Below are 25090 nucleotides of genomic sequence, written 5' to 3'. Positions count from 1 at the left end.
AAATTATAGTTCTTTGGTTCCATTTGAGAGTCAATTAGGGACAAAAAGAAAGAGGATAAGAAAGAAAATATATAAAACACAGAAAGGAAAGATGAAAAAATGAGAGGTTAGGGAGCTCAATAAATTATAGGTTATAGTAACAGATGCAGAAAAAGCTTTTGACAAAATGTAACCCTTATTACTATTAAAAAAAACTAGAAAGAAGAGTAATTGGTGGAACCCTTTTAAAAAAATAAGTAGTATTTATCTAAAACTAAGAATGAGTATTATCTGTAATGGAGAACAACCAGTAGCCTTTTCAATAATATTAGGAAAGAAGCAACACTATCCATTATCACCAATATTATTCAAAATTATATTAGAAAGGCTAATTTTAGCAAAAAACAATAACAAGAAATTAAGGAAATAAGAATAGGCAATGGGAAAACATAACTATCACTTTTTGTACTTGACAGGGATTTAAAGAATCCTAGGGAATCAACTAAAAAACTAACTGAAAAAATAGCTTCACCAAAGTGATAGTATATCAAATAAAGCCACATAAATTATCAGTATATTACCAATAAAACCCAGGATAAAGAGAGAAGAGAAACCACTTAAAATAAATGCAAATAATATTAAAATACATTAAAGTCTACCTGCCAAGAAAAATATAGACTATATGAACAAATTTATTTTTAAAAAACTTTTCACAAAAATGGAAGGATGGACAGATGGATGGGAGGGAGGAAAGAGGGAGGGAAGGAGGGAAAAATGAGTCATGAGGTAAGAATCACAACAGTAATAACTAACTGCTACATTATTTTAATAATTATATACTCTTCAAAGTGTTTTTTACTATTATCCACTTCATTTTTAACTGCTAATAAGTTTTTCATAGTAACTACTGTTTGTAGATCTTCATAGGATCCTAAACCTTTGGAGGTTCTGCATAGAAAAGTATTCATCTATTCCAAAAGCATCAGTAACAGCAATCAAAATGACATTGACTCAAGGCTGTCAGTTTCCTAACTTTGCCCAATGACATCAGAAACTAGAATTATCTTTTAAATTTTAAGTTAAAGTGGTTTTAATCTAAGGGACCATATTCAAAAGGAAAAGGGAAATACTTTAAAAATCTGTTACCAAATGATTTTTGAAAGGCAAAAATAAGATGTTGCTATTTCTGACTCATTCTGTAACCTTAAATTACACTGTGGAAGAAATTGCCTTGCTCTGATTTTCTTCCTCTATAGCCCCACATCTCCTGGTTTCAGACCTTTATACAATGTAAAGCCAATTCTATTGATCCTGGGAGTAAAAGAAAAATACAAGTGCAAGAAAAAAATAAGAAGCACCCACTAGACTATGTAACAATCCTTTTTTATAGCTGATGACTCACAGTTAATTCTCAGACCCTTTCTTTGACCCTTGTATATCTATCCTTAATTCCTGATCTTGGCTTTAAGTATTTCTTCCTTCAAGACTCAGTTCAGATGCCAACTCCTCCAAAAAACTTTCCCTAATAGTCAAGTGCTCTTTCCTAAAGGTAGCTAAGTGGTACAGTAGATACAGTACTGGGCCTGGAGTCAGGAAGACCCGAGTTCAAATGTGAACTCCAACATTTGCCAACTGTTTGACCTTGGACACGTCTCTATTTCCTCGACTGTAAAATATGATAATCATAGTACACACTATCTCTGCTGCCAGGCTTCCCCAATAGCTAAAAATTCCATCTTCAATAGGAAGACTTTCCTGATCCTTCTTAATTTTAATTCCTTCCCTCTGTTGATTATTTCCAATTTATCCTGTATATACTTTGTTTGTACATAGTTTGCATGTTGTCTCTTCCAAACAGCAGCACAGTGCCTAGAAAATAGGAGTTAAATAAATGCTTTTCCTTCTTTCTCAAATAATCTTGTAATTATTTGATTACCTGTTAATATGAGGTATCCCTTAGCAAAATGTAAGTTTCAAGGACACAAATTGTTTCTCATTTTTATTTTTGAGTCTCAAGGGCCTTAAATAATTCATAAATATTTTAGCTGAAGTCAATTTGTGGGACTAATCTTTTCTCTCCTTGGCCAAAAGTTACCTTTCTTATTTTTTTCTATAGCCCATCTCTGGCCCATCTGACTTGTTATGTTCAAGCCTTCTTTCTCTATAGCCTAACTCCTGGGCCAGCCTAGTCTTGTCAACACTAAAATTTTAGAATATCATAAAATTACTTTCCCTTCCCCATCCCTACCACCTCCCAATTAGAGATTCTTGGAATATCATCAATAGGACAGCAATTGAGCAGGTCTATCTGTGTAAAACCTAATTACAAATGTATTTTAGGATGAACCTTTTAGAAAATAGTCGAATCCTTCCAAATTAACAGAGTAGATGTAAAGAGGTCAATTTAGGTTCAACATGCTAGAGAATCTTCCTAACTTTCAGAGCAAACTAAAAGTGAAATCAATTGCTTCAGAAGATACTGAGTTTTCTATCATGGGATGTTGTAAGCAGAGGCTATAAGACCATGTACCAAATATTTTATGATAGAAAAATGTTGCCCTAGCCAAACATGTATGTTTTCTGTAGGAATTAATATAGATCTAAGATTAAGGAAGAACAAACAGAAGCATGATTCAAAAGGGAAGGAATAAGGTATTATAAAATTTCAACTGGCATACTTTAAATGACTACAATTTTCTCAAGTGCTAATAAAATCTTAAGCAGACTCTTACAACTAGAAAATGTAGATGACATTAACTACATAATAGGCAATAAACTATTTTTTTACTCAGTGATTTTTTTTAAAAAAAGCTGTATTAAGGAGACTTTTTGCGATCAGAGAAATGAAAATGTCAATCTACAAATAATAATGCAGGAAAAGTCATCATTGAAATGCCATGGAGGAAGAAATAAGCTGTCAGTTCACACTGCCCAAGGAGAGAGCCACTAGGGAAAAAATCTCAAGTCAAGACCTGGGATATTTTTCAAAGATTCTGAATTATTCAACAACATCCAATTGGAATATGGCAAGATTCATAAAATCTAGTATATAACTGAAAATTGGTTTAATGAACAAGTATTTTTTTTTTTAATGTCTCCTGAGTGTCAATACAATCAATGCCTTTTTACCATGATATATCCTCACTTTCCTCCCTAAGGTATTTTCTCCCAAGAAGAGGCAACTATATAGTCATAAATGTGCACTGCAGCCTTCAGGAACTCATTTACTCAGGTCTTTCAAACCAACCTGGTCTTCTCCATCTTGCTTAATTTCTCTAATGTCTTTGTTTTACTCTTTTGAATCTAAATATAAACAATTTACCTCTCCTTAAGACTTATTTTCTACCCTATAATTCAGGTAAAATTTGGGGACTTTGCCTAACAGAAAGAGCCTTGGATACAAGTCCAAACAAGTGAGTGTGAATCATGGTTCTGTTAATTACTTCCTAAAACTTCAACCCTGGACAAATCACAGGTTCTCTGAACCTATTTCTTGTACAATTAAAGGCCAGACTAGATGATTGTTAAGGTTTTTCTACATTCTACATCTTGTGACATGTATATTGCTACCATAGCTTTTTACAGTCGTAAAATGCTTCAATTATGATCTTTGAACATTTCATTACATAATCAATTTTGGCCAAATGTGCATCCCTACACCAACTAATAATAAGTACCTTTCCACCAGAAATAGTATAAATATGTATGCTAGCCTATGTGGGATGATATTAATTCAGAGAATGAAAAAAATGATCACATCTATCAACAGCATCAGGAAGAACATGACTGTGAGAAATAGAGGGAAATTTCGAGGGGTTTCAAAACGAGAACATTACTAGCATACACTGGGAGGATGCAGGAACATTAATCTAACTAGAAACGAGGTTCTTTTTCTTGATTCCTATTTTTTCTGAACAGAAAAGACTTGGAACCCTCTCTAGGATCTTAACACAAAGTACACTATAATAGGGAAGTCTTTTCCCAATTTGTCTCTAAGCTTATTATAGTATATTTCATTTTAAAAATTCAACATATAGACAATATTTGTAGAATTCCATAAATTCAAACTCCTTGAAAGGGCCATTTACAACAAAAGTCTTCATTTCTTTCCTTTCATTCTTTTCCTAACTCTCTACACAGTCTGGATTCTGACCACATCATTTAATCAAAAAAGCCCTAATTTCTTTCCTCATTCCCCGGCTCATACCTCCAACTGCTCATCAGACATCTCAGCCTGCATATCCCATAGACATTTTAAATTCAACATGTCCTAAACTGAACTCATTATATGTTCCCACAAACCCTTCCTAATATTTTCCTAATATTAAGGATACCACTTCCTAGTCACCCAGGTTTTCAATCTAGGACTCATCTTTTACTTCTCAACTGCTCCCCAGCCCCATACCTATCTATTGTCAAGTAACATTTCTATTTTACTTCAACATAATACATAAGTTGAATATATACATTACCAACCACCCCGACCCCATGCAGCCCTTCTCTCCTCATGTCTGAATGTTCTTAATAGCTTGCTGGCTCTCCTTACTCCAGTCCATACTCCACTCAAGCTGCCAAACTGATCATCAAAAAGCAACAGTTTGACCATGTCACTTCTTTTATTCAATAAACTCCAGTGGCTCCCTATCATCCCTGGGATCAAATATGAAATACTCCAGTTTTTAAAGCTCTTAACAATCTGGCCCCTTTCAATTTTTATAGTATAGTTAGACCTTACTTAACTCTATAATACACTAATAATGATCTCCTTGTTCTTAAAATAAAATACACTAACTCCAAAATCCAGGCATTTTCACTGGCTGTATCCCACACCTGGAATTCCTTCCCTCCCTAATCTCTACCTCCTAGCATCTTTGGTTTTCTTCAAGTCCCAGCTAAAATATCAACTTTTACAAGAAACTTTTCTCAGTTCCTCTTTAATGTTAGTGACTTCCTTCAGTTAAATATCTCAAATTTATCCAGTACATAGTTTGTTTCTACACAGTTGTTAATATGTTGTCTGCCCAATTAAAATATGAGTTCCTTGAAAGCTAGGCCTGGTGTGTGTGTGTGTGTGTGTGTGTGTGTGTGTGTGTGTGTGTGTGTGTGTGTGTGTTTTAAGTTCCAGGGTTTGGCACAGAGGAAGTATGTAATATTTGCTTCTCAACTGACTAATTTATCTCCATATGAACTGGAGTTAATCATTTGGTGTTATAATCAAATATCATAATAAATTTTTCAGATTAAAAGGACATAAAGGATAGGCTCAAAGGAGTCAGGATGAATTAGAACAAAGGATGGAAAAATCTCTAACATGAAATCTTATATGTACAACTGATGGATTCCAGAAGGCATGAATTGGGGGTCATCCCTAAAGATATACCATAAGAACTGCCATTAAATTCAGGTTTGTTAACTCAAAGTCCATCCATCAACCTGAAATAAGACTCTTATTTAAATATAATCTCTTATAATCCAAAGCATCTTGTAAAGATCTATAACTGCCACATAGCTAAGTCAGAAAAACTAGAAGACCATTTACACAATATCTACAATAATATAAAATAAAATAGCATTGAAAGACTTCAGAATACTGATCAATATGGTGAACCTATGCCCTCAGTAAGAGAAGGAAAATTGCCTCTTCAAAACAGTGGCAAATCAAAGGTACATAACGAGGCATATATTTTCATACATTGCTAAATGCTCTTTTGTTTTGTTTAACTAATTTATTGGGATAGTGGGCTTAGAAAAAGGTGCTAAGGGGAAAAATCACTGGAAAGTGCCAATGATTTTCTAAAAATAGAATAATAAAAGATTTTTAAATGCAATCTTACTTACTAGCAATATTTCAAAGTAGTCTACACGAAAAAAAGAATGATAATATGAAAGCACAGGGTGAGTAGAGGGTGAGATAAAAGTACAAAGAATAATAAAATCTGTTTAAGTCATAAACCAACAGATTTCTTGGAATAAATCTAAAACTATTCAGTCACCTCTTAAAACGTTTGAACAGCAACATTATTAATAAATCATACTTTCTTATCAATTCATATGCTGCAATACACTACTTACACACCTGTCAACTACAAATGTTATCAGAGTAAACTGAAATTATCTTTATAAACATTGTATATAATGAACTATTGAAGTTGTACTTAGCCAACATCTGCTGACTCTACGTATCAAACTATATGTTCAATTTTGGTACCAAAAACATTTCAAGATTTATAAATTTTAATCTACTTGGAAAAAACTCATGGTTGTATACCCTAAGCATGCTTTTATTTTCTTTCATTTAACTAATCCTTGCATAAAATTCAATCAATCAATAATTTTCTATGTGCCAGACATCAAAGATATTAACAAAAGTATAAGAGTACTTTACTTCAAGAGGCTTACATTTTAACCCAGAAGAATGAATATGAATATAAGCATAATGTATATTAAAATATATAGAATATTTCCAAAATTAATATAAGATTGTTCCAGGAATGCTCTACTAGAGACTGAAAGGATCCAGAAAGGATTCATTAGAATGGTGGTTCTTCAGTAAAGTTTTGAAGAAAAACAGAGATTCCAAGAGTCAGAGGTAAAAAGAGAATGTATTCCAATAGGGACAACCAATGAAAAGATATAGAGAGGAGACAACATTATGTATGTGTGTGTGTGTGTGTGTGTGTTTTAAAACCCTTACCATCCATCTTGGAGTCAATACTGTGTATTGGCTCCAAGGCAGAAGAGTGGTAAGGGCTAGGCAATGGGGGTTGAGTGACTTGCCCAGGGTCACACAGCTGGGAAGTGTCTGAGGCCAGATTTGAACCTAGGATCTCCCATCTCTAGGCCTGGCTCTCAATCCACTGAGCCACCCAGCTGCCCCCAACATTATGTGTTTTTTAAAAAAGTGAACAGATCAATATAGTTAGTCTACAGATTGCATGGAGAGGAATAACTTGTTAGAAAACTGGAAAGGTAGAAATGAGTTAAGACCATTAAATTCCAAACAGAGGAAAGTTTACAGTTGATCCTAGTGCCAAGAGTTAATGAGGAGCGTGATATTGTCAAACTTGATAGACCAGGGTTGAGATAGGGAAACCAAAGTGAAAGTTGCTACAATATCTGAGTGAGAGGTTTAGAAAGCCTACTCTGTGAGAAGAGAAAAGAGGATAGATGAGAGGAATTTTGTAGAGGTAGAAATGACAAGATGTAATAGGATGTATGTGGTATGGGAGTGAGAACTCAAAATTAGCAAGGAGATTACCCTGAAGATGATAACATGGGTAACTAAAAATAAGATGGCCCTCTAAACAAAACAGGGCAGTTCAGAAGGTTTGGAGGGGGAAATAAAGGGAATAAGATCTGCAATGAATATTGTAACCCCTCCACCTATGACCACTCACCACCCAAAATGAAAAAGAAGTCAAATCAAGGCTCTTACTCATAGGAGCTAGAGACTGCCTTCCAAGGGTTATCTGCTGCAGCAATAAGGTGACTTGAAGGACAGGGAGTGAATATGATAGGATAGGAAGGGTTCCAATGATCCCAGTGAATGGTAATTAGGTTATAGCCTCCCAGAGGGGATGACTTCTTATGAGAAAAAGGAAAGATTAGGAACTTACAGAGTAGAGGGAGAGAGGCAGAAAGATAAGAACAGGTAGAATTATGCAGGAGAGAAGCCCCACTATTAGTTATCACAGGAAGACTAGAATAAAAGTGGGATGCAACTCATTTTCCTCGCCAACGTTAGGCTACAGTCCCCTTCAAATCAGAATGCAGGCCCCAAGGTGACCTTCACTTCCAGTTTGGAAACACTCAATAGTAAATTCTCAAACTTTTGGGCACCATTATTTCTTTAACATCCTTAAATATTATTGAAGACACAAAGGCCTATTGCTTCTATGTGTTATACCTATCAGTGCCTACTGTACAGTGATTCCAGGATTGCTTTGCATCTTCAATCATTCTCCACTCACTGATCAAGGTGGGAAAGCTCCCCACTGTCACATCCAGGCTCTCTTCCTTCCTCCATCACTCAGTCACCTCTTTTTGTTTGAGAATCATTATTCATAATCTGCTACCAATAAAAATTCTGGTAGCTATTATCTAAAGACCCACTTTCCAAACTCCAGATCACTACCCTTTTGAGTTCAAAATTTGGCTTACAATTTTTCTCTCTTCCTTGTCTCATGTCTTCATAGGAAGCAGCTTCAACATATATACTGATTCTCTCTCAACCATTCAGTTACTCAATGTACTTATCTCCCATGAACTATACTCCTTCATCCAAATTCAGCTATTCAAACATAACCAATTGGCTTTTCACCTCTCCCTCTGTCTTGCCTTACAAAATCCAACAATTAATCCATGACCATGATTTCCAATCCCTCAAACCCTCAATTCTCTCCCAGACCATCTCCCCTGCACTAAACAACTCTCATTATATTACCAATCCCGCCTCAACCTTAGATTATTCTTACTCTTTGTCGCTTTCACTCTCGTACATATGGTGAAGAACAAAGGCGAAGCACTAATGCATTGCTGGTAGAGTTGTGAATTAATTCAACCATTCTAGAAGGCAATTTGGAATTATGCCCAAAGGGCTTTCAAAGACTGCCTACCTAATGATCCAGCCACACCGCTAATGGGTTTGTACCCCAAAAAGATTTTTTAAAAAAGTTTGTACAAAATATTTATAGTTGCGCTTTTTGTAGTGGCAAAAAAAACAAACAAACTGGAAAACAAGGGGTGTCCCTTGATTGGGGAATGGCTGAACAAATTGTGGTATATGATAGTGATGGAATACTAATGTGCTGTAAGGAATGATGAACCGCTTGATTTCTAAATGAACTGGAAAGACCTCCATGAACGGATGCAGAATGAAATGAGCAGAACCAGGAGAACATTGTACACAGAAAGTGAAACGTTGTGGAATGATCAAATGAAAAAGTTTGCCACTAACAGCAATGCAATGATCAAGAAAAATTTAAAAAAAGAAAGCTATCCACATCTAGAGAAAGAACTAAGGAAGTAGAAATACAAAAGAAAAACATGATTTATCACTCAATTATGAGGACATATGATTAGGGATTGTGGTTTTTAAGAGATTATTAAACTATGAATAATACAGAAATGGGTTTTGAATAATAAGACATGTATAAACCAGTAGAATTGCTTGTCAGCTCTAGGAAAGAAGAGGGAAGATGGGAAGGAGAGAACATGAATAATGTAACAATGGAAAAATATCCTAAAAAATAAATTTTTTAAAGGACAAAGGTGTAAAAAATCATAGTTCTATACATTCCTCTTTCTTGCTCCAAAGCCTTCAATTAATTAAACATTTATTAAGCACTGATTAGACTATGTGCCCAGTGTTGGGGATACAAAAACAAAGGGTTCTCCAATTTATCAAACCAAATAAAGTCTACATGCCTTAGCAAAGGCTTAAAAGATCTCTGTAATAATCTGTTTCCAACTGCCTTATCCATTTTCATTCTTTTCCAAAAAAGGTGCCACCCTGAATGTGAACAACAATCTTTCTCAAATACATTGTATGTTTTCCCCCCTTTTTTAGCCTTTACTCATAATTTTCACCCCACCTGGAATAGTCTTCTACCACTATTTTCCTACCCCAACATAAACCCTGTCTATTCTTTAATATCCAACTCTAATACAATCTCTTTAGAATTTTGTTTGATTCCTCTCAAATGAAATTTCTGTTGCTGTGAATTCTCACTGTATTTTGTTTGTAATTCTACTTAAGGATATATAATATACCTGTACTTTATTTATATACATATCTTTTTTCCTTCTGAATATAAGAGAACTTTGAAGGCAGAAATCACATCTTATACACCTTTAATATTAAAAGTTTGCATAAATTAATCAAGTTAAACTAATATTATTGTTCCATCCTTCATTTTTAAAGAGGACCAACGGCATCACAAGGTGATGACTTGACTTGTGTGAATTGGATTTAGGGGGGCAGAGTTGCAGAGTTGAACAAAGTCATTAGGTTTTAGTATAGTGAGTATAGACTCACAGAGTAAATGGATTATTCAAAACTATTGTTATAACCAAGATCTCTTTGATTCTACAGTTCTCTTTACCTAATTAGATCACTCTTTAATTCACTATATTTTGCTTTTCTGAGTTTCCTTTTGAATTGAAAATCTATTCTCTGCCTCAGAATCAGAACCAAAGGGCCTACTTACTCATCATCATTTATCAACTCTTGAAAATTAACTCTAGCCAATTAGCTGGATGTATATGTACACAAATATACACATGCACACATATACATGAGAAATATGTAAACAAATAGCCCATAGGTCAAACTATGGGATAGCCAGGAAGATGTATACAATGGAGGGCAACATGAAGCACTTTAACTTTTTATGCACAAGTATTATGCAAATATATATAATTACAGAGGTCTAAGAGTAGCTATCAAACTACAGCTCTTAACATCTACAACAAAATAAGAAACAGAAATCATTTTATACCAAATGAGAGCTAATGATAGGTTTTCATTATATTAAAATAGGAATTAAATTCTAAAGAAAGAACTCATTTAATACAAAGATTATTTAAACTAATAATCAACTGCATTTAAATTTAAAATTTAAATTTAATTTAACTTTAAAACTGCATTTAAATTTAAATATGCCACACAGAAATAGTGGGGCCTAAAAGTCAGAGAGGTGACCTTGGAGTCAGCAAGACTTCTGTTCAAGTACCATGTCTGACACATACTGGTTATACTAATTTAATTAATTTAGTTAATTTCTCACTTCCACATATGACAGATCAAGACACAATCTCTCCTACAGTGCTCTAACCAACTCTCTAAAACTATATAACATGCAGAGATGATTCTGATCTACATTGGTAAATTGGTAAAACAACACTGGTAAATGTTGTTTTATTAACCAGGATTGCTCTATATCAATGAAAGAAAAGGTCTGGTCCTTATCCCCTAAATACAAAGTCAACAATATGTAATTCTATACTGGTTCAACTACTGCCTGCCTTCTTCCAAATATGGCTTATAAAACAGTGAAGTACAGCCTACTATTAGACTACACAGTGATCCCTTCCACACTTTAACTTTCCTCATTGTGATTTCAATATACTGAAGCATAAGAAATTAAGTGAGAATTGTGGTACAGTTTTGTGGAAGCTGCAGATGGCATAGAAAAGTGTAGATGGGACAAGAACCCACTATTTGACGAAAACTGCTGGGAAAATTGGAAAACAGAATGGGAGAGATTAGGCTTAGATCACCCTACACCAAGATAAACTCAGAATGGGTAAATGAGTTAAATAATGAAGGACATTATGAATAAATTAGGTGAAGATAGGATAGTAAATTTGTCAGATCTATGGGAAAGGAAAAAATTTAAAACCAAGCAAGAGATAGAGAATATTACAAAATGTAATAGAGAATATTACAAAATGTAAAACGAATAATTTTGATTACATTAAATTAAAAAGGTTTTGTACAAACAAATCCAATGCAACCAAAATTAGAAGGGAAGAAACAAATTGGTAAAAAATCTTTATAACAAAAACCTCTGACAAAGGTCTAATTTCTCAAATTCATAAGGAGCTAAGTTATTGTACAAAAAAATCAAGTCATTCCCCAATTGATAAATGGTCAAGGGACATGAATAGGCAGTTTTCATATAAAGAAATCAAAACTTTCAATAAACACATGAAAAAGTGTTCTAAATCTCTCAGAATTAGAGAAATGCAAATCAAAAAACTCTGAGTTATCTCCTCACACCTAGCAGACTGGTAAATATGAGAGTTGTTTTAATAAGTACCATACATTAACTGGGTCAGAAGAAGGATAGTAATACAGAGGGAAACATATACAATTATTGATTTTATTAACAGGAAAAGGGATGAAGGATTTGGGAATAGAAGGAAGGAAAGCATAACTGCTAACACTTATCCCAGATATTAAACTTTCTAATACCTATCCTAAAATCTAAATATCTAAGCTTCTTAAAGTTAAGTCCAACAAACTAACAGAATCTCACACACAAGAGTCCTTGATGAACCAGGAGTCCCAAATGATGTTCACAGATGCTGGAGGGCAGAGATCTTTCTCCAGTCAGGGTGTCCAGTAGGCCAACTAGATATACTCTCTCACCCCAGCTGAAATCCTCAAAGGCCAGTTGTCGATGGATGATCAGGATCTTTTCAGCCACATACCTTACTCCTTCTCCTGCTCCTCCAGAAAGAATGGCAGTTGGAAAACCCCCCACCTCAACTGCTTGAAACCTTGACCCAGTAGGCTCATGAGATTCCAAGTCCCGGAGCCAATCATTTGCAATTGCTAACTTTCCTTGATATAGTCGCTACTTTGCACAAAGCCTAAATTGTGTTGAAAACACTATTTTGGCATTGGTGTACAATCTGAAGTACTTAAAAATTGCCTAAATTAAAATATCTACCCCAAATAAAAAAGAACCTACACTCAACTATCTTAATCTAACTAATACTAACCTATTCTAGGGATTTTAACAAGGAAAGGGGAAAAGGAATTAAATAATGAACAAGTACAAATTTCAAAATGAGCAAAGCACAACAAGCAAATAACATCAAAAGCAAAAGATGAACATAACTTCCATGCAAACATTAAACTTATAAATACTATTATCAACTAATACAGAATATTCTAACAATAACAATAAACACAACATTGCATAAGTTTTTACACAGAAATTTAACCAAAACATTAAACTAACATGCAAATACCTATAACAATAGATTTAATCGAGCTATGTACATAATTTACACACATATATACACATAGTATGTGCATACAATATATACATACATGCCATACATATGTACTTATTTACATACATCATATTTATACATATATTACATATGATACAAATATATATACTTACACTATAATACAATTAATTTATAATCCTAACTATCATAAATACTATTTACATATGTATATACAGGTTTGTGTGATATGTGAAGTTATGTTATTTGTGTTATGTAATGTATGTTGTAATGCAAGTTAGTATCTAATCTTATCTACTTAAACCTACCTAACTAAATCTCTATTTTCAAAATTCTTCTATCTAAATTTCTATACTAAAACTAAGTATCTAAGTAGCTAAGTTTTGTTAGTAACTAATTACTCTACAGCTAAATATAACAATGTTAGTATACTAACTATATACTGTTTCACTCATTCAAATAGTGATTCAATGTAATCTAAGCATGCATATATTTTTGTTTTTATGTTTTGTTATGTTGTTACTTTATGTTATGTTATTTTGATAGTGTAATGTCAATGTTACTGTTATATTAGTGTTTTGTTACTGTTGCATGCAATATACTTACCACTATTTCAAATCTTTCCTTTTCTTCACATATCATTTTGCTTGAATACTTCTCTTCCAATTCCATGGTAGTAAATATATTTATGTTTGTGTGAATGTTATGTTGTTTTGTGTTATAATACATTACCCACAATTTTAATTCATTAGTCCATTAATTCTTTGATCCTCTTCATTAGAAATTCCTCAAAGTCGTTAAATTTATAAGTTTCAGTCTTTTAACAATGTTCATTAATTCCTGAATTCTCTTCTTGATCTGCATTGTCCTCTTCTAGCCTCCTCTACTAGAATAGTCCTCTGGTTACTGATCTTTTTGACTGTAGACTCAATTTGCCTGATGATTCTAACTTTCTACAATATCTTCTTCATTTTCTTCTTCAATGATTAGTAAAGTCTCATTATTTATACTTTGTGCTAATTTTATATGTGAACAATTATACCATGAATCTCTACCCAAAACTTATACTGAAGATGGAGAAATTAACACAATGGTGTAAGGACCTACCCAACTCCCTTGTGTTGCTGATGTTTTAGCAAAATTTTTAACATATGCCATATCTCCTGGTTTGAAATCATGGAGAGAAAAATTCAATGGATCAGACTGAATTAATATTCCCATATCATGTAATTCCTTGAGTCACTGTTGCAAAGCACTTAAATATGAAGCAAGTGGATAATCTCCTCCTAAGAGTGATATATAGACTGTCTTACACGTTTTTGCTTGTAGTGGAACATGTCCAAAGAGCATTTCATATGATGATAAATGTAAATCTACTCTTGGTCTCATACGTAGGTAAAACAAAGCTATGGTAAGAGTATCTGGCCATTTGAGATGAGTTTCAGCACAGATCTACCCCATCACAGTCTTGAGTTCCCTATTTATGCGCTCCACTTGACCTGAACTTTGTGGGTGATAAGGAACATATTTTGGTGTTATTCCTAGATTCTCATACACTCTTTTCAGGAAGACTTGGGTGAAATGAGATCCCTTATCAGAGTCTATAGTTAGTGGTACTCCAAATCTAGGTATAATTTCGTTAATCAACACTTTCATCACAAAACTAGCCGTATTTGTATTTGATGGAAAAGCTTCAGGTCATTTGGTCAATCTGACTACTATTACCAGGCAAAACTTGTATCTTCCAGCTTTTGGCATGCTGATGTAATCAGCAATCAATGTAATCAATGATGTAATCAATTTGTAGACTCTCAAATAGACAATATGCTAAAGGTCTATCACCTAAACCTTTCTGTCTGAATGCACCTTGATTGAATTTTTGGCAAACAGAATAACTTGTACAGATCTTACTTGCTACAGTACTTATTCCAGGAGCTACTTTTTTTTTTAGCCTCTTTACAGTCAATTACAGCTTGAGTACCAAAATAACCTTTTGTGTGGATGGTTTGACACAAAGAGGGATATAATTCTTTTAGTAACAGCAGTTTTCCAGTATTTGCAACCCATATTCCATGTTCTTTCCTTGCTCCAAACTTCTCCTTTCATTTCTAATTTCTGAGTCTACATAAGGTTTTTCTGGATCATCAGATTCAATAGTTGACGAGTTCATGACATATACTGGAGCATTCCTGGCAGCAAATGTTGCAGTAATCTCTGCCATATGTATGACTTCTACAATGGATCACAGCTAGCTGTTTAGGTTTCTGGGTAGCATCCAACAAGGTTTTCCCAGTGTAGTAATAAAACCTCATTGTTTCCAGATCTGTCCCCTAGCATGACAAACAGAAAGCATAACGGGAGTCTGTATATAGTTGCACTTTTACCATCAGCCAGAAGACATGCTTGCTTCAACGAGACTAACTCTGCACCTCAAGCACTAAAGTTACTAAGTAATGAGTCATACCACAGTGTCTCATATTCTGTGACAACTGCACACCTGTACATCTAATTCCATTACACAAATATGAAAAACCATCAGCGAATAAAACCAAGTCTGCATTTTCAATTGGAGTGTTTTAAATCCATCCAAGGCATATCCACTAGATCTATTACTTCTACACATTCATGTAATAGTTCACTGTTCTTTGGAAAATCAGGAAGAAGTATACCTGGATTTAATATACTACACCATCTCAACTAAATGTTTTCACTACCTAGGAGTATAATTCATTGATCGGAATATGCTTGAATACAAAATTTCCTCATTAGTGTTCCTATTTGATGTGAACAATATACGGTCAATAGACATGCCAAAATGAAATCAGCTGACTTCTGAACTAACACAGCTGTAGCTGCTATACCCCTTAGACAAGGAACTGTACTAGCAGCAATTGGATCTAGCTGACAACTATAGTATCCAATTGGACGATAACTTTGTCCTAAAGTCTGTGTCAGCACACCAGAAGCAATATCTTTGGTCTCATTTACAAACAGTTGAAATGGTTTTGTATAGTCCAGGATACCCAAAGCTATTGCATTTAAAATCACTTACTTAAGCTTACTTAAGGCTTGCAGATGTTCAGGTTTTAGTTTCAGAGATTCTAGTTCTGTATTCCTGGTTAGATCTGTTAAACACTTAAGTTATTTCACTATATCCAGATATCCATTGTCTACAAAAACCAGTTGTTCCAAGAACAGCTCTTGAGTTGCTTCTTGGTCTTAGGTGCACTCCATTTCTGGATGTGAGCTATTCTTTTCTGTGTGATACTTCTGGATCTCTCTGACAACCCAAATCCAAGATATTCAATGTGAGGGAAAACCCACTGTAATTTTGCCTTGGAGATTTTATGCCTACATTTATATAATTCAATCAAAAGAATCTTGCTATCTCTTAAACACACTTTAGCAGATGGGGATGCTAAGAGGATATCATCAACAAAATGTACTATTTTACTCTCCTTAAATATTATAGTTTTAAGGTCTCTATTCAAAATTTGTAAGAACTAGCTCCAGGAATCAGTGAATTCCTATGGAAGACGAGTCCATGTCCACTGGGTTTTCTCCCAAATAAAAGTAAAGATCTTTTGAGAATCCTCGTGAATCAGTATCAAGAAAAACACTAAGAATAAATCTACCATGGTGAAATATCTTGCTTGACTTGGAATGGAAGAGATTATAGCAGCTGGGCTTGGTACAATAAGATGTGTCTTATACAACATGATCATTTACAGCTGTCACATCCTGGATGAATCTGTAGACAATTTTACCATTCAGATTTACCTTTGACTTTTTTAATTGGAAGTATAGGTGTATTGTATTCTGAGAATCAAGTATTATTATCCCTTGTTGGATTAGGGACTCAATAATAGGTCTGATACCTTCTATTGCTTCTTTACTTAAGGGATATTGGGTACACAAGGACCTGGTCCTTCCTTAGTCCTCACCCTTTCTGGAGTAGCTGATTTCAATAGACCTACGTCTATGGAAGACTTTGACCATAAATCTTCAGGGTTATCCTCAGGAATAGGATAGATGGAATTGAACTCATCCGCTGCACTAATTGAATCTATGAACAGCAATGGAAAAGCTTTTGGAGATTCTTCTGGTAGATGTAGTGATATATCACCAGAATCAGTACACTGGATTATTGCTCGTAATTTACACAACAAATCCCTAGCAAGAAGATTCATGGGGCAGTCTGGCATACAAAGAAATGCATGCTCCACAGATAAAAGGACCTAAAGTAATCATTTTAGGTTGTAATTTTGCTACTGTTTCTGGTTTCCAGTAGCTCCTATTACTTCCATTGTACTAACAGCTCTACAATCTTTAGGAAGACTTTGTAAAACTTATTTACTGACTCCAGTATCAACCAAAAGATCATATATCTGAATACCTATTGTAAAAGATACATAAGGCTCTGTACTATTTGAAGGCTGAAATGTTTCTCATACTGGTGCTAGCACAGTAACATCAGAACAAAGCTCAGTCATTTACTGTCTATCCAAGTGTATATCTGCTTGAATTACATGATATTCCCAGGAATTTACATTATCAGTAAAGGAAAATAATAAATGTTGGAGGGGATGTGACAAAATTAAGACACTAATACACTGCTGGTGGAGTTATGAATTAACCCAGCCATTCTGCAGGGCAACTTGGAACTATACCCAAGGGGCTTCAAAAGACTGCCTGCCCTTTGATCCAGCCATACCACTACTGGGTTTATAACCCAAAGAGATAATAAGGAAAAATACTTATAGCTGCATTCTTTGTAGTGGCAAAAAATTGGAAAATGAGGGGGTGTCCATCAATTGGGGAATGGCTCAACAAATTGTTGAGTATTGATGGAGATGGAATACTATTGTGCTAAAAGGAATGATGAACTGGAGGAATTCCATGTGAACTGTAACGACCTCCAGGAATTGATGCTGAGGAAAAGGAGCAGAACCAGGAGAATGTAGTACATAGAGACCAATGCATTAAGGCACAATAGAACATAATGGACTTCTCTATTATAAGCAATGCAATGATCCAGGACAATCCTGAGGGACCTAGGAGAAAGAACACTATCCACATTCAGAGAAAGAACTGTGGGAGTAGAAATGTAGAAGAAAAACATATGATCGATCACATGGTTTAATGGGGATAAGATTAGAGATGTTGACTTTTAAGTGATCACACTACTGCAAATATTAATAACATGAAAATAGGTTTAGAACAATGATACATGTATAACCCAGTGGAATAGCTCATCAGCTCAGGGAGGGGGGAAGAAAGAGGGGAGGGAAAGAACATGGAAAAATATTCTTAATTAACTAATTTTTAAAATAAAGAAAAATTTTAGAAACTTAGAAATGAATACTTAACCCAAAATTTACAATAAGGACCATAAATACCACATAAAAAGAAAAACAAAAAAAATCTGAATTTCTTCTAACCCCTGCAATGTGGAAGGAATAACTATAACTTGCTTGCCAAGATCCAATGTATTCTAGTATAGAATTTACAGAATTTATAGAATCTGTGTAGGCCTTTTTTGGAGAAGTATGGGGTAGTTGTTTTTTAATTTAATTTTAACCTTGTCTGCCAAACCTAAAGGTCCTTAAATTATTTCCTTTGGGGCTAGTTCCAGATTACAATTCTTTATACCCTTCTCAACCTTATGGAGAACACAATAACTTGGGAATAGGGGTGGGGGGACCTTTAGTTGGATTTATTTATAGATGACCTGATATAGTATCTCTAATTCTGTTTTATTTATTTACTTATAAAAAGACAAGTTCAGTATTACTATGGAATATATGTTTAGTAACCCAAGCATGCTATCTTTGAGAGGCTTATAAAATCTAAGCACTAAGTTAATAACACGACATACTATATGATCAGTGGTCACAGTCACAGAACTTCTGAGTTTAGTTGCCTCAAGGACTTGACTTTTCCTTCTTGACTGTATCTATGCGCTGTGTGTAAGCCTTGTTAACACATACTCTACCATTTAAAAAAAAACATTTCACTAACTTTTGTTTTTTTAATATCACTTTCACTTCCAAATAAACATCCTTCCTCTAACCCCAGATACACACACAAAAAAAGAAAACACATCCTAATTCTTGTCCTATAAAAAGAACTAACTGTTGAATACTGGGGTGACTGAGTAGAGATGCTATACCTCTCTGATTAATTAGTGAGATAAGTATATATATCAACATTAATAGTTTAAAACTGGGTTGAGTGCCAAATTATCACAATGTGCAAGGTAACAACAATAAAGTACCCATGTCTTCTTATCACCTGTTTTTTGTACCTCATTTATGCCAGGAGTAAACATTAAAAGAACAAAAACTAATGTGCATGACTAACTTCAAGGCCATCACTGAATTTGAAGAGATATAAAGGAGGTTTTGAGGAGAGACATCAAAAAACTCAATACAGTTTTAATGGAGGATAAATCCTGTTTTTCTTCCCTTTAACACCCATAAGTTAATACCCTACCATACCACAAAAATCCAACAGGCTTTTAGTAGTCTTTTTATGCAATTTGTAAAAACTGAGTTTATTTAAAAATAACCATTTCAGGTTGTTTTTGTGAAGCAATGAATAAAAACTTTAATTATTTTTAAAACAAAACTTCAAGTGTTCCCTCAAGCCACCAATACTCAAAAACAACCATTTGATAATTCCAGAATTGCATGCATACACACACGCATACACACACACACACACACACACACACACACAAATGACAACTAGGTAGTGCTAGACTTGGGAGTCAGGAAGATTTATCAAATCAGCCTCAGATGCTTTCTAGCTATGTGACTGGTCAAGTCACTTAACCCTCCTAATCTTTAAAATGAGCTGAAGAAGAAATTTGCAAACCACGCCAGAATCTTTGCTAAGAAAACACCAAAGTAGTTGTAAAGTCAGACACAACTTAAAATGACTAATGAACGACAATATATATTGTAAAAATGGAGATTCAAACCCCAGACTTCAATCCCCAGAAGTCCTTGCTAGCTCCCAGAATTCTCTCTAATCTCCCTGAGTGCGAGATCACAAATTATTATTTAAAGGAGCTCTCTGCCTACTGGAGCTCTCTCTCCCTACTTCTGCTTCTTAGCACACACAGCTCTCTACCTAGAAGGCAAAATGTGAGTGGTTGTGAATAGGCTCTCTGGTCCTAGCCACGTGCTTTCTATATATCGTATTTTCTTTATTTCTTAATCTTTAATAAACCTCTAAAAATATAATACTTTTATTACTAGAAACTAAATTTTAATCTTAACAGTATGCATGTATATATACATACATACATATATAAACAATATATAAAATGCTTGTGTGTATACATATGTACACACAATTATTACAACAGAAATCTTTGTATAACTTGTTATAAAATTGTTAACACCAGGTTACTTAGCTGAGAAGAAAGGGTAGGGATCTTCAAAAATGTTCACACAACCAGGAATGCCTCTGGAGAAATAATAGTCCTCCTTACCAGACCTACTAGTAACACTTAATGGATTAGTTAGGGGGGAAAAAAAGACACCTGAAATGTATTACAAGTTGTGTATAGTTTAGAAAAGATAGCCATTTTGGGAACCAGTTAACCATGAGAGCACTTCCTCAGTATTGGGGGACAAAAGGAAGGATTATCACACTCCCCTGAGCTAAGTGGCACTCTCTACTATGCCCTTGCTCTGTTCTTTGCTTTTTAAAAACGACTCCAGGGAAGAATAAAAGATGCAAATATGAAAGAATGCTCTAAAAGAGAAAAGTTCACACTAAAACTATTGTTTGGTTTTACCTGACAGGCATCACTTTCACAAAAATGACAAACAAAAATAGTCAATAAGGGAAAAGCTATGAAAATGCAAATGTACTAATGTACTGCTGGTAGAGCTATAAATTGGCCTAATTATACTAGTAGCAAACACCTCATGATTATACTATAAAGGTCAATATCTGTACATCCTCTATGACTCAGTTATAAACTCCTAACCATATGCCACCCCAGGGGAATCAAAGGAAGAAAGGCTTTATTTATCTTTGCATGTGCTTATGTATACATACATTTAATAAACCTCTCTCTATATATATATGTGTTATATATATATATATATATATATGCACTTATAAATAGTCATAGAGGCACTTTCTGACTAAAAAAAGAAACTAAAAAGAAAGCAGGTAGCCAAATGGGGAAAAAATTAATGGAATATCACACCATAAGAAACGACAACTATAAAGAGTTGGAAATGAAGCAAGAGTAAGAATTTATATAATATCTACAAAAATGCAAAAGAAAACCACACCAAGAAAATGTAGAGGGGATTAATGTCTCCAAAGAGCCAGCTGATGATGAAGCATGTTTCCTACTTTTCACCAGATAGTTGGTGGACTGAAGCAAGGAAAGAAACATACATTTTCAGGTATATATTTATTAATTAGTTTTGCATAACTACTTTTTTTTTAGAAGCAATGGTTATATTGGGAGAACTGGAGGAGTCACTTGGAAGTATTAACTATGCATTAATAACAATAGCTAACATTTATATAGTATTAACTATGTGCCAAGCACTGTGCTAAATGTTTTACAATTACTATTTTATTTGATCCTCACAACAACCCTGGAATGAAGGTACTACCACAGTCACTATTTTACTGAAGAGGAAGTTGAATCAAATAGAAGGATTCAATGACTTGCTCTGGTCACACTGCTAGTAACTGACTGAGGCTAGATTTGATCTCGGGTATTCTTGATTCTAGGCCTAGTGATGTATCAACTGTACTATCCTATCTGCCCCAATGTAAACAATGTAAAAAAGAGCATCAATAAAACATTTTTAACAGAATTAAATGTGATACCTTCTAAAGTACAATAAGTTCTGCAGTTAAGTAAGAGGAGTGAATCATAGAAAAACAAAGACATATACATAAGAATACACTGCCTATGAGAAATTCTTGTGTTAATAAAAGCTTTCTGAACTCCATCTCTATGGTATGGCTATCATTGGGCAGAATTTAGATCCTCATATTGCAAGAGTAGGCAGCGGTTGTAGCTTTAATGGCACGACTGAGCAAACTCCTGGTATAAAGGGAAAAGGAAACTTCTAGAAGGAAAAAGGACAATCATGCCCTATCCCACTCCTAAGTAGATACAGCCTTTAATCCTAGGGGGATTTTTAACCCCTTTAATCTAATGGGAGGAGAAATACTCCTTATATAGGCAAATAGGTGACCTAATGAAGAGAGTGCTAAACTTGGGAGTTGGGGTTGTTTTTTGTTGTTGATGTCCCACTTTTCTTGACTCGATTTTGGATTTTCTTAGTAAAATACTGGAGTGGTTTTCCATTCCCTCTCCAGCTCATTGTACAGATGAGGAAAATGAGGCAACTGGAGTTAAGTGACTTCCCAGGGGCCAGAATTATACTCAGGTAGATGAGTCTCCCTGAATCCAGGCCTGGTATACTATCCATTGTTCCACCCAGCTAACTGTCCAGAGTTAGGAGAAAATTAGCTATTTAAGCCTGGTGTAACATTTAAAAGAGTGGATGATATAAATTATAGTAGATATAAGAGTGGGTGAGTAAATTTGTGACCGCAGAAAATATGTTTCACTACAGTGTCATGGTTTTAAATCAAATATAAGGTGGTCACCAGGGAAATATTCCCAATTATGAATATACCCAAGTCAACTGGGTTTTATAGAGAATTTAATTAATAATACAATGAGGAATTAAAGAAAAGAGAGAAAGAGAGAAAAAGGAAATAAATATGAAGGGCCTTAAGCCAACATGGCCTAGACCTGAGTCTTAAGAGAGAGAGATCAGTCAGTCAGTCTTTTATCACTCACCACAAGGTCTGTCTAAGCAAGGATTCTAGTGACAGAGTCTCGTCAGAGAGAGTTCCAACCACAGTCCTCCTCAAAGAGCCTTCCAGCCAGAGACTGTTTCAAAGGGCCTCTCTCAATAGTCTCCAGAGGGACAGAGTCCCCTCAGAGGAGCTCCAGCGAGACCTCCTTAGAGATTGTCCTCCAAGAGCTTCCCTTCTCCAGAGCCTCTCTCAAGAGATTCTCCAAAAGGATCCCCCTTCAAGAGATTCTGCTTTTTCTTATATAGGGGGTTTCCTCCTATGTCACCTCCCCTAAATTCTTCCATCTACCAATCACAGTAGACGTTTTCCAAAGGACAGCCCATTCTGAATTCACTGCTGGGTCGACTAATCCCTTTAGTAAATTTGAATCCTAAAAAACACTGCTGGGTCGACTAATCCCTTTAGTAAGTTTGAACCAGAAAAAACTTCTGAATAAGTTTTCACCTCTTTGCTCCTGGCAAGTTTACAAGTTGCCTGACCTTTAATAGGTACTTAGCATCCCATTGTATTAATTCTAAAAATAGGCATGGCTTAAAGAACTTTTTGCCTCATTATAAGTATGGGTTTAAGTACTTTCATTGTTTAGCAAGGAGTTTTCTCCCCTAAAGCAGTCTTAAGTATGGGTGGAGTAGAGGTCCTCCCATTTCTGATCCAAGTAGAGTTCTCACTGTCAAAATGGAGAATGTTCCTAGTAGGGAATTGTTCCAATGGAGAATTCCACAATGTGGAAATTTTTAACATTCACAAGTATGAGAAATTTCAAGATTTACACTGGGACAAGTGATTCAACCTCTATCAGCCTCAGTTTCCTCATCTATAAAATAAGGATAGTAAAAGCACCTAATATCATAATAATACTAGCTATCACTTATAAATTAATTTAAAGTTTGCAAAGCATTTTCCAAATAGTATCTTATTTTATCCTCATAACAACCTTGGAGCAGCTAGATGGTACAATGAATACACAGTACTGGGTTTGAAGTCAAGAAGACCTGAATTTAAATCTAATTTCAGACAATTACTAGTGTTGTGAATCTGGGCAAATCACTTAAACTTTGTTTGCCTCAGTTTCCTCATCAGTAAAATGGAGATAAAAATAAGCACCTCCCTCCCAGGACTGTTGTAAGAATTAAATGAGATAATATTTGTAAAAGTGCACATTGCATGGCACATTATAAACACTATGTAAGCTACTACTACTATTATGTGCTATTATTCTCTCCATTTTACAGATGAGGAAATAAAGGCAGAGATATCAAATCACTTTATTTCTCTTCTTTTACATAAAAATTTTCACAATTTTAACAATACATTATAGTGCTTTTCATAATAGCATATCAAAATATAAATACTAAATATAAATAAGGTTTTTCTTTTTTTTTTCACTCAAAACAGTTGAAAAGATGAAGAAAGTAATAAGCAAGGGAAGATTCAAATTGGATGATATATGAGGCTGTGAGTAAAGAGGCTCAGATGTTAGTTCAGGAGCTGCCCCATGACCTGGTGGGAGTCACTTCACCCCTCTGGGTCTCCAAGTAACTCCTCATTCTAAATGACCTTATTATTAATTAAAAATGAAATATTTTATAGATATAATGCTTATATTCATAAAATGTTGTGATAAGAGCTTTAAGAAGTAAATTCAACTGAACTTAAAAAGGCAGGAAATACAATCAGTCAACTGAAAAGATCCACATGAAATTATTTCAATGTATATTGATTATCTATAACTCTTAGAAATATATTTTTTAAAAACCTATTTTTAAAGTTTGCCAAACATTTCCTAATGTGTGAAATGGATTTGTGTGGCTTTCCCAGATGAAACATTTGGCTTATTTCAAATAAAGTCAGATTAGATCAAATAATGTTTAAATTACAAAAGATCATTTGGTCTTTTATCTAAAAAAAACTCCCAGGACAAGTCTGGGATAAAGGCTTCTAAATTCAAGGGCAACAGCAGATCTCAGGTACTTTTTATCTCATGAACAGATTTAACTCTTCTTGGGGTTTGTAATTCTTTTGCATATTGAAACTTGGCTCACATTCTCAAGATTGTAAATCACAGCCCCCTCAAGATAAAGGGACTAGACAGAGGAGAGAGGGAAAGTCTTGTGTCAGGAATATTATAAACAGTCTGTTCTTATACCCAGAATTTTGCATTTTGTGCCATTAGGACATTTTGTAACTTTTCATGAAAGTAAATAAAAACTGATGCCTTACCATACCTGCTACTCTCCAATTCCAGTTTGTTGAAAGTGGGAATATTTCAGGGCATTTATTTTTATCCCACACACATTTTGGGGGCTCATCCGGGATCTTGAATCAGCAACAGGCTCTCAGTCTCATCTTTTGGGAGGTAATATGCATTAACCAGTGCTTTTGGCTACTTCCCAAGAGAAGAAGGTCTGTGAGCCTTTGTCAGTTTCCAAACCCAGAAAAAGGAAGGGAAAATAGGATTGAAAAAAGC

General features: G+C 34.6%; 1 protein-coding gene across 18 annotated transcripts in view; it reads right to left on the bottom strand.

Annotated features, from left to right (window-relative positions):
- ATE1 (arginyltransferase 1) overlaps positions 1-25090 on the bottom strand; it is a 256370-nt gene that overhangs the window by 118823 nt on the left and 112457 nt on the right. The window lies entirely within an intron of this gene.

This window comes from Monodelphis domestica, chromosome 1, assembly GCF_027887165.1.
Source record: "Monodelphis domestica isolate mMonDom1 chromosome 1, mMonDom1.pri, whole genome shotgun sequence".
NCBI classification, from domain to species: domain Eukaryota; kingdom Metazoa; phylum Chordata; class Mammalia; order Didelphimorphia; family Didelphidae; genus Monodelphis; species Monodelphis domestica.
Note: the sequence above shows the minus strand (reverse complement) of the source record. Positions and strands in the feature narration are given on the sequence as shown.